The following is a 12453-nucleotide window of genomic DNA, read 5'->3' as shown; positions in this document are numbered from 1 at the left end:
TAATTTGAATTAAAATTTATATTTCAAAAATTCGATGAAGTAATGCCCAATATTTTATATTTTAAAATTAAATTACAAATTTAAAAGTATAAAATTATTAAAATTGGTATGTAAAAATTTGACAAATATTTTAAATTAAATATAATTATATTATTATTGTTATTGTTAATTTTTTTAATTTATATATACAAAATATTTAACTATTTTAAATTAAAAGATTTAAACTTGAAATCTTCATCTTAATACAATAAATATCTTAATATCATATCCCATTCCTTTTTAATTTATATATCATTAATAAAAAATAAATTTTTTATTATATTTTTTAAACACCCCAATAACAAACACTACACTGATATTTAAAAAATAATAATTAAATAACAATTAAAAAATAATAATTAAATAACAATTGATAGATGTTTGAGTTAAAGATACAACAACATAATAATATTTATAAAATATATTACTATGTATTAAATAAATATTATAAAAGTAAACTTATGTAAATCACAATTATTTTTATTTCACATTGGTTATTAGTTTTTAAATGGTGTGAAATTGAAAAATAATTAAAATAACTCCACATGATATAACAAATTAAAATAAATTAAAATAGAGTAAATCATATTTAAATAATAATAAAATATTATTATTATTATTATTATTATTATTTAATTTTTAATTTTTAATGTAATACAAATATTATTATTTTTTTATTTTTATGTAAATATTTAATATTAAAATTTTAAAAACATACCTATTTAAATCTATAACTTAAAAAAAAATATATATCTTTATTATTATTAAACTGTCTAAATTATATACATTAAGACAACAAAAATCAATAAGTTATAAGTATTTTTATATATTAATTATATTTTCAGATTTTATTTTGAATAATATGTTCAAGTTACAGCTACAAACATTTAAATCTGTAACTTACAAAAAATAATTATTTTTTTATTATTAAACTATTTAAATTATATACATTAAAATAACAAAATCAATAAGTTATAAACATTTTTATATATTAATTATATTTTATGATTTTATTTTGAATAATATGTTCGAGTTACAACTATGCACATTCCTCATTGATTCCCGACCAAGAATGATGATGGAAAAAATATTTTCATTTATAAATATATTTTACCATATTTTAAATTTATAACTAAACACATCCTTCACTAATTTTTGGCACAGGAATAATATGTTCGAGTTATAACTATGCACATTCCTCATTGATTCCCGACCAAGAATGATGATGGAAAAAATATTTTCATTTATAAATATATTTTACTATATTTTAAATTTATAACTAAACACATCCTTCACTAATTTTTGGCAGAGGATTATGATAGAAAAATATTATTAAATAAACATTGAGATAAACTTTAATGATATGATGTGAAAAAGCCAAAATATCCTGTCACAAATATTAACTTGATATTTAAATGGAAAAAGCGATTAATTCATTAATTCTTTGGAAAAGAGTAAGTAAAAAATCTATAAGGCAGAAAATAGTCCACGTAAGCGGATGCAGTTTATTTGAAGCGAATAAACCATCAAAAATTTCGATTATTTCCATAGAACCATTACCACACGTTGTTATGAAATTACAGAATTTGTGTCTAAGACGGAGCAGAGCACTTCAAAATCTAAAGACTGTTAAGGCTCATGCTCTCTAAAATAATCTCACCAGAAGATTTCTTATTAAACCTGACATTTTGGCTCCTTAGATCATCCAAAAAAGATTTCCTATTAAACCTGACATTTTGGCTCCTTAGATAATCCAAAAAAGATGGCCCTTGCTCCAAACACATACATGTATCAGTCTAAACACCAACACAACATGAGCACATCAACGCCTTTCCAATCTTCTCTTTTTGAGCACCTGCACAACACATAAACGTGTATCAATTTAAGAAAACTAAACCCTGCAACACATATTGGAATTTGCAATTCATTAATTCATACGAATAATATGCTTCCAATACCTCATTCGCACAACCAATCCAAAAAATCTCCAACTCTTTTACTCTTTAAGTGCTACCCACTTAAATAGCTGCGCCTCGCAAGCAACAAATAGAGCAAATCAATGAAGTACGCTTTATTATGAAATCACCATGAAAAAAGAGTTTGAAATCTAATAATGCAATATTGATAAGGAGTCTGAAATCTAATAATGCAATATTGATAAGAAGATTTCTTACTTTAATGAAACGATTCTCTGAACAATTTTTGTTTTACGAATTTCATCCTTCGATGGAAGAGGAAGCAAACCATGACGCAGCTATTCGTTTTGAGCCTGAAATATCCAATATGAAATACCATACTCCCTGTGGGATAAGTCTCTTGATTCAGATATTAGTTGCATATTCATAAAGAACCTATATTACTACGTCGGGTGTTGATAACATCCAGAGCGAATTACTAGCACCACCGTTTTATGAAAATATGGAGGAATTGTATAAATGAAAAGTTCTCATACCTGTTGAATAGAAAGACCATCTCCATCTCGTGAGATCTCCCTCCTAGCCATTGAGATAACTATGCTAACTGGGTGCCAAAGAATTTACAAATTTTAAAAAATTCAAAAGTTAGACCGGGGAGGGAAAAGCCTAGAGCAAGTTTATGAAATTTTAAACTAGCATTTGCACCAAATGTTGCAAAGGAAACGCCGTAAGGCATAAATGGAGAAACAATCTAAATAAGATGGAGAGGTGTGGCATAAATTAAGAAACCATCTAAATAAGATGGAGAGATGTGGCATAAATTGAGAAACCATATAAATAAGATGGAGAGATGTAGCAAAAATGAAATTCTAATGTTTATAAACTGAAGTTGATTTAGGGTGTGTAAGACTATATTTTTTTATTAATTATTGAATTAATATTGCATATGAATCTCATAAACTTCAACCAAGCAATAGTTCTGATCAACTTCTTTATAAGAGGGCATTAGATGAAGCCAATGTGAGATTGAGTGAGTCTCGTGTGGTTCAGAAGAGAGCACTAAAGAAATGTAAGAGTGAGAAGTTGTCGACCGATGAGCTTGAGTAGGACACAATTGAGGCTGCTCAGAAGAGGGATGAAGGAGGCTACTCAGAAGAGGGATCAAGGCCGATAGTCTGAACTTGAAGCTGTGTAGAGACAACATGCTTTTGATGCGGTTTCCTTGCAATCTGCACATCAAGAGCTTCAATGGGTCGAGAAAAACATCTCCATTGCGATGGATTGTAAGGACATGACAGCTAAACAGGGCATGGACACAGTGAATGCTTCAAAGGCCAATGCCAAAAAAGCAGAGGAATTGTCTGCAGAGATATGTTTTCTGAAAGAGGCTCTTGATTCGGCATATGCATCACGTTGAATGGTTGAGGATGAAGAGGAAGCTATTGCTGCAAAATGGGAATCTAAAGCCAAATAAGCATTTGCAATGGCAAGTAAGGCTAATGAAGAGGTTCACTTGTTGAAGAAAGAATTGACCAATGTCAAGGATATTGAGTTGAAGTTGTCTAATGCACCAAAGTTGAGGTTAACATAGCCAAAGAAAATGCAACTAAATTATTAGATTCCCTTGAAGAAGTTAAAACTGAGATCGTTGCAGCAAAAGAAGATGCACAAAGTGCTAATATGAAAATTTCTATTGTCAAAGATCCTCTTCTAGACAAAGAAAATGAGCTTCATCTAAGAAATTAGATGACAATTTTGTGTCAATTACAAAAGAAGGGTATGATTTGCTATACAAGAAAGAATAAGAGGCCAAAGAACATGCAAGTAAAAGAATAGAAAAGGTCCTTGCCTAGGTGGAGCATGTTAATATCAAGGAATAGGAAGCCTTGCAGATGTTAAATGCGGTGAATTCAGATCTCGAGAAGAGTAGGAAAATTACAGAAGAGTAGGAAAATTACAGATCAATCTTCTGAGTAGCTAGAGGCTGTCTGAATAGCCAAAGTAGCCCTAGAAGAAGATTTGAAGTAGTCGAAGGATCTGGAGAAGAGTAGGAAAATTACAGATCAATCTTCTGAGCAGCTAGAGGTTGTCTGAATAGCCAAACTAGCCCTAGAAGAAGATTTGAAGTAGTGGAAGGAAGGGGCAGTGGAAGGAAGGGGCATAGTACTGGAATGGAGAAATGAGTGGAAATATAACTAAATTAAATAAGTATAGCTGACATCTCACAATGGAGAAATGAGTGGAAATATAACTAAATTAACTAAGTATAGCTCAATTTTAGGGTAGAGTCTCATTCAACATATTGGAAGTAGGTGTAGAAGACTTGCAAGAATTATTAGATTAATTATTATTCCAAATGCAAGCTTTATCAGCTTTTGAAAGTCTGTGCTCTCAATTATGCTTATGCTACTCAATCGGGTGGAGCCACCACCCTTTTACTATAAAGTAAAATTTATAACCAACTAGTATTACAAATTAATGTGATCAACTCCAACCTTAAAAGCATTTTGTGTAACCTAAAAATGCACCAGCCTTATATTTTCACATTGCCAATTTTGCTATAAATCCGAGAGATCTAAGATGAAGGTTTTCATATCCCATATGTGAAGGACGAATGTAGCAAAATTGGTTTCATCGAGTTTGTTTTTGAGGCTCAAGGAATTAATATTATTAATGTAATTATAAGTATTAATAAACTTAAATTTAATATTAATTTAAATAAAATACAAATAAATTAGTTTCTTAAAAATTAAACATTAAAATATACAAATAAAAAATTATATTAATAAATTTAGGATTTAATTTTTTAAACCAGTAAAGAGCCACAGTTTAATATCATAATTTAAATAATAGATCAATTGGTTTTTTTTATTCATCTCACAAAATTTATGAATATGTAATATTATGAAAAATCACATATTTTTCTTTCATATTATAATGAATGATCAAACAATATTATAATCTATGGAAAAGTTTCATATAACAAAGATTAAAAAACATTAACACAATTTTTGACCACCATTTTTTTATATATATTATTGTTTTATATTTTAAGAAATAATTAAAGAATAATTGTTTTATATTTTAGGGAATGATAAAAAAATATAATCTATGAAAATGTTTAATATAACAATGATTAATTTTTTTTAATTATTGTTTATTGTCGAGCATAATTTCAAGCCACCATCCTTTTACTATAAAATAAAATTTATAACCAACTTGCTCATTTAGATTTTCTGGCAAACTGTAAACAAGTATTACAAATTAATGTGATCAACTCCAACCTTAAAAACATTTTGTGTAACCTAAAAATGCACCAGCCTTATATTTTCATTTGTTCCAACCCGCCACAACAATTGTGATTGATTTCACAATCATGTTCACCGTAAATTTTATTGTACAAATTTTATTGTTGTACAATCTGTTGAAATGGTGTATAAATCCGAGAGATCTAAGATGAAGGTTTTCATATCCCATATGTGAAGGACAAATGTAGCAAATTGGTTTCATCAAGTTTGTTTTTGAGGCTCAAAAGAAAATTTTCTGGTTGAGGCTCAATCAATTTTCCCTTGATTGTATTCTAACCCTACCGTGCCGCACCATTTGTAAAATCAATTTATTTGTAAAAATCAAATTAATCAAATATCAATCTATTTGTGAAAATCAAATCAATCAAATATAAATCAAATTGTGAAACTCATCCTCTTTACTGCTTCTTTGGCCTTTGTTATTAATTATCAAATTTTGATATTTATATTCATATTATTATTAATGCAATTATAAGTATTAATAAACTTAAATTTAATATTAATTTAAATGAAATACAAATAAATCAGTTTCTAAAAATTAAATATTAAAATATACAATATATATATATATATATATATATATATATATATTTGGCTTTTGTTATTAATTATTAAATTTTGATATTTATATTCATATCATTATTAATAAACCGATATAGATATGTGTTCTCTTGTGGTAAAGGGGTTGTCGGGCTATTCATGTATTTGACTTATTGCTTTTTCTGATCACCCTCAATCCCCACCTGCAAAGCTTGTTGGAAAGAATCTTGCCAGATGAACAAACTCGGCCACTGGAGAAATTTGCAAATTTGGAGATATACTTGAAATATTATTATAAATTTTCTATTACATATCCTCTTACAACTCATTCTTACATCGAAGTTCTCAAACTCTTTTGAAACTTTTTTCATGCATTTTTTAAAGTTTTCAAACATTTTTCAAGCATTCATAGACAAGGCAACGTCCAATTACATTAATTTAATGAGTGATACATTATCTATGCCTATCTCTGTAGGAATTCAATTAAAAAATAGAGAAAAGAGATAGAAAATAGTAATAACATAGCTCAATTAAACAAATATCTGGGAAAAAAAGCACGACGACCAGAAAATCCTTATAATTAAGGTTTCCTAATTATGAATTTGGTCCAATCTAAATTTTTTTCCAATTTACCTCGCTTCTTCTGAAATCCTTTTCAGTCCTTTCTGGTTGTTATTGCTGACAAGTTGACAACTGACCAAAGGTAATGAGGAAATGGGATGTTGCCCCATTTGGATTTCATTCTGATCACCCTCAATCCCCACCTGCAAAGCTTGTCGAAAAGAATCTTGCCTGATGAACAAACTTGGCCACTGGAGAAATTTGTAAATTTGGAGATATACTTGAAATATTATTATAACTCTTCTATTACATATCCTATTATAACTCATTCTCACATCGAAGTTCTCAAACTCTTTTGAAACTTTTTTCATGCATTTTTTAAAGTTTTCAAGCATTCATAGACAAGGCAACGTCCAATTACATTAATTTAATGAGTGATACATTATCTATGCCTATTTCCGTAGGAATTCAATTAAATGTCCTGCATAGATGCCTATTCTCAAATTGGTATTAAACCCATTGAAGCGTAAATCATTGGGATTAACTAGTAGTTAAGATAGAATCAGGCATCTAAAAATGTCATATCTATTGAATGAAATTGTGCAAGTGATTAAAATTTATATAGAAATGTAATCATATAACTAAAATAGGTATAAACATGTTCTACCTGTCATTGATCTCAAATAACCCTAAAACAGCACATGACTCAACCTACCTCAAAGAAAGCTCAATCTTGAACATGCCCGTGATAAGATAGATGACGTATTAAGAGCTCCATTTCTCAAATCGTTTCTTATTCATCTCTATACATCATCAATTCTTTAGCACATTTAAATCCCAACAAAACTTTGATATGTAAAATTATATTACCCTGCCCCCTTTTAGACTGCTAAATGAGACCATGCATAACTGCATTTGACCCTGTATCCAAGAAGACGCTTTCCAGCTATGCATAGATACAAGATGCTTTCCAACTATGCATAGAGAGCATCTTCCGTATTCATTTTTGAAAAACGAGATAATTTCTTTAAATCCATTTTGTTCTAAAAATACAATAAATAAAACACATGTTGAAGTTCTCTTATATATGAAATGATGAAAAATAAAAACTTTGATATGTAAAATTATATTAAACTGCCCCCTTTTAGACTGCTAAATGAGACCATGCATAACTGCATTTGACCCTGTATCCAAGACCCTTTTAGACTGCTAAATGAGACCATGCATAACTGCATTTGACCCTGTATCCAAGAAGACGCTTTCCAGCTATGCATAGAGAGCATCTTCCCTATTCATTTTTGAAAAACTATATAATTTCTTTAAATCCATTTTGTTCTAAAAAAAACAATAAATAAAACACATGTTGAAGTTCTCTTATATATGAAATGATGGAAAAATAAAAACAGAGTTGCAAAAATATATGTACAGAAAGCTCCCTGACAAGAACCATTTAGCACCAGAATTTAATCTTATGAAAGAAACAGAAACATAAAATCCAAATTACTCTCATTTTCCAAAGTATGAAACACTATGAATATTTGTATCATATTTAATTTTTTTTCACAAACTTCTTAACACAACTTATTTAGGACACTTGCAACAACATGGGCACCTAAATTTATTTCCACAAATACCTTTCATTTACTGCCTACGTAGTGAAGCTTCATCATTCTCTCAAAGTCTTCATCAGAATCATGCATTTTAAGCGCATCAATACCATCAAATGTAAAGAAAACCAATGTTTTGAGAGGGAAGCTAAAATCCCTGAGGATAAAAAAAGAGCAGAAATATTAGTCACCATGCTTCAAGAACATCGTAGAGAAAGAAAACCTGCATGAAACAATATGGCAGTGTGGTAACCCATTGCATTTTACACGTTAAAAACATCGTGATTGGGTGCAGAATTCCCTGTTCCACAAGGTTTAAATGTGTACCAAAAATAGGGCAGCAATTTCACTACAACAATAAACGCATCAACACAAAATCCTTTCATCGGGTTGCTACCATTCACTTTTACAAATTCTTAGTAGCCTGTCTTTCTAGGCAAACCAATAGCAAGTTCCTTTCCACGGGCCCAATCCCGCGCCGTAGTTTCACTTTCACCGGGCCATATAATATCAGACAATTTTGGCTTTATATGATATTGATAGTCACTGATGGTGGCTGTAATTTCTGGAGGGGTGACCGATAAGCTGGTTCGGTTTGACCAGTAACCACTGTTGTGGATGTGTGTACTAGCTACGTTGATAATCTCAAAAGTAGATCCCATCAAGTCTCCATTTTTGTCTAATTTCATAGGACACGCAATGTCGTTGAAATGAATTTGCAGTATTATCTTTCGCAATTGTGCTCCTCCTTCAATGAGATCACTGGTTCAATCCCAGCAGAGCTCAGGGATATGATGACCGGGCACAATTCTTACGCAAGCGGGAATCTGTGGCAGCTCAGTAACTTGTCAAAGATGGAGGCTTTACATATTCCATTTGCTAACTTATCTGGGTCCTTGCCTCCAGAATTAGGTAAGTAACAGAATCGAAGTAGGTTGGTGCTGAACATCAACAGACTTACTGGATCAATACCATGGTAGCTAAGCAACAGTATGAGCTTGAAGACGGCCAACTATCAATCTGCCAAGGGAACATGCTCACCATTTCCCTGCACGTTTTCATGAAAAATAAAAATGAAGCCTTAACTTTTTGAGAGAAATAATCATGTAAAGGCGAAAGTCATTTGGAGAAAAAATTCTTTATGTCGTTCGTGCTTTTCCCTGTGCTCAAATCAGGTAGCTCTAAGGAAGAACATGATGCAGGATCTTCATTTAGAGATCGTTCGTACAACTGATAATGGAGACTTCTTTTGGTTACGAAGTCGGTTTGATCTTCTTACAGGTGTCACTTTCATCTGCTCTTCACTTGAACCCTGCATTGTAGACAAACAACTCATAAAAAGGTACATTTAATATTGGTGAACCATGGAGGATCGTCCCGTAATAACCCAAGGTATCACGAACCAGTGGACAGCAGAATGGAAGGTAAAAGTTAGAAACTGAAAAATGACCCTTGTCTAGGAACCTAATGCAAGTAAATACCTGTAGAAGCCAACAGGAACTAGACCGCAATAGATGCATAGATAACATAGAAAGATAGGGTTATCAGATTTAAAAAAAAAAAACCAGTTGCAAAATTCCTAGCAGCAAATAGAAGAAATCCTCTGAAGTTTTCCAGGAATGTTTTTAGATAAAAAATATTTACCTGTAATCTTGGCAAGCAATGGAAGAGCACCACAAATTACAAGAAGCCCATAGAAATAAGTAAGAACAAACCCTAGCGGAGCATGGTTTTCTTCGTATGTTTTTTGGAAGGTTCGAGAAATACGATGAGATTTTGAAAGAAGCCAGACCAAACCCCAACGGAGCTTTTAGAAAAACAAATTACCTTTAATATTGGCTAACCATGGAGGATCGTCCTGTAAGAACCCAAGGTATCACGAACCAATGGACAACAAAATGGAAGGTAAAAGTTAGAAACTGAAAAATGACCCTTGTCTAAGAACCTAATGCAACAAAAACTGGTAAGAGATTTGATGTAAATACCTGTAGAAGCCAACAGGAACTAGACCACAATAGCTGCATAGATAACATAGAAAGATAGGGTTATCAGATGTTAAAAAAAAATAACCAGTTGCAAAATTTCTAGTAGCGAACAGAAGAAATCCTCTGAAGTTTTCCAGGAATGTTTTTAGATAAAAAATATTTACCTGTAATCTTGGCGAGCAATGGAAGAGCACCACAACTTACAAGAAGACCACAGAAAGAAGCAAGAACAAACCCTAACGGAGCATGGTTTTCTTCGTATGTTTTTTTGGAAGGTTTGAGAAATATGGTGAGATTTTGAAAGAAGTGAGACCAAACTCCAGCGGAGCATGGTTTTCTTCATATGTTTTCTGGAAGGTTCGAGAAATACGGTGAAATTTTGAGATATGGCATATTAAACTAACGGTGTAAAACACCCCAATCGTCTAACACAGAATCAATGGCCCAGGATTGTACACGGTGGCATTTTAGGGAGTTTGTCTCAGAGGGAACGCCTTACGGCGTAAAAATTCAAAAAATTACAGGCGGGAAGAGGAATGCCATAGAGCAAGTTTATGAAATTTTAAAATTACACGCGGGAGGAATGTGGTAGTTGTATCATTGAAGTGTGGATGTACTATTTCTTTTCAGTGTCAGTATCGGTTTATTATGAGGCACTAAGTGCCTCTGGACAGACGGGAACGGTAAGTCGGAGTGCTACGCAGAAAACGGAGACAATATTAGGTTAACGGAAATTAGAAAAATCCAATTACATCCAGATGTCAATAGGCATGTATGACATACATACCGATGTCACATCATTTCCGAAAAGTCGCAATATAGACTACTCCAAAAACTCTCCATCAAGGCGCAGATCTCTCATACATCTCATAGACAACGCGCAGATCTCTCGTAAATATCGGAATCAGAACCACTGACGACATCCCTCAGACAACGTAGCGAGCATGCGGCGTACACAAAAATAAATTGTATACGACAAAACTAATAAGTTTTATTGGATACTAGATGTCACTTGTAGTGACATAATAACAAAGTAATCTTCTTTTAAAAATAATTCCATAAACTTTAAATTAAAAGAAGACTAATCATTATAATCATTAAATTTCATGGACTATTCTCAACCACTCGTTTAACAAAGAAATGATATGATAGATTCAAATGCCTCATTATTGCATAAGTGAAATCCATGGCTGTGATGAATAACAATAAAGTCCGTATTTTTTTGAGGATACCACACCCCTCCTTACTCTAAACATTTAACGCCAAAACATTTGACACAAAAGTCAATGACACATGTGGAACAAAACTCAATGACATTCAAGGGAAAGTATTTTTTTTTAAAGAAGGGTTTTAATGTTGGAAGGTTTTCATGCTTTGTTTAATATTTAGGGGATTCGTCCACGTTTTTTAATCTATTTTTTTTTAAATTATATTATTTTTTATTAAAAATTAATTATATAAAAAAGTTGTAGAATATATATATATATGACAACATTTTTTTAAATAATATTTATTAGCCAATTCAAATAAATTTTATAATCTTTATTATTTTATTATTTTATTTTAATTTTTGTATTGATAAAAAATATTTGAGTTTTAATTTTAACACATTGTTATAAATTATATATATTTTTAATTAATTTATTATCTTTATTATATAATTTTATTTTATATTTTTTTTTAAATATTTGAAAAACACTGAGTTTTGTATTTATTTTTAAATTATTAAGGAAAAAAACTTTATTTTCTAAAAATAAATTGTTTTCTAAAGTTGTCTTAGTTATTATATTTTTTTTTTTATAGTTATTGTTTTTTACATCTAAGAATGAGAGCAATGTATCTAAACATGACCGCAAATAAAACAAAAAATAAAAAATGAAATAAAAATGTAAAATATAGTTAACTTCTATATAGTTATTTATTATTTTAACATTAAATTTTATTAACAAAGTAATAGTTTTTTATATTTGTCTAAATATTTTTTCTCGTATTATTATTTCTAAACAAATAAGCAAACCACTTTAAGTTATATAGATAACCTGCATTCTAATAAGATAGATAAAACCATAATTTGCGCCATAACAACCAAAACACTTTAACTATGGGTGTTGTTGGAAATCATTCTATTGCCAACCTAAAGTATGAACTATGGGCGATTACGAAAAATTAACAGATGGCTACCTTAAACAATGTGTAATGATGGACAAAATTAATGTATGGCCAAAGACGGTCTATTAAAATTGGATGGGGCAATCATTGACAAATAAATGTATCACAATGATTGACAAATTAACTCATGGCTGAAGACTATATATTAATATCACAGGGTGCAATGTTAATTAATCTTAGTTATATAGATAACCTGCATTCCAATAAGATAGATAAAACCATAATTTGCGCCATAACAACCAAAACACTTTAAACTATGGGTGTTGTTGGAAATCATTCTATTGCCAACCTAAAGTATGAACTATGGGCGATTACGAAAAATTAACAG

At 30.5% G+C, this 12453-nt stretch overlaps 1 long non-coding RNA gene across 1 annotated transcript; it reads right to left on the bottom strand.

The window, feature by feature from the left end:
- Positions 1-8184: 8184 nt before the first annotated feature.
- LOC149154299 (uncharacterized) lies at positions 8185-10457 on the bottom strand. Its single transcript, XR_016263009.1, has 3 exons — positions 10121-10457; positions 9957-9989; positions 8185-9829 (listed from the first exon to the last, which is right to left on the bottom strand). It is a non-coding gene; the product is annotated as an uncharacterized LOC149154299 (long non-coding RNA).
- Between the last annotated feature and the right edge of the window lie 1996 nt (positions 10458-12453).

Source organism: Pinus tabuliformis, chromosome 9, assembly GCF_031772625.1.
Source record: "Pinus tabuliformis cultivar Carrire ecotype Pingquan chromosome 9, CPIR1, whole genome shotgun sequence".
NCBI classification, from domain to species: Eukaryota; Viridiplantae; Streptophyta; class Pinopsida; order Pinales; family Pinaceae; genus Pinus; species Pinus tabuliformis.
The sequence above is the reverse complement of the archived record's forward strand: the minus strand, read 5'-3'. Positions and strand labels throughout refer to the sequence as shown.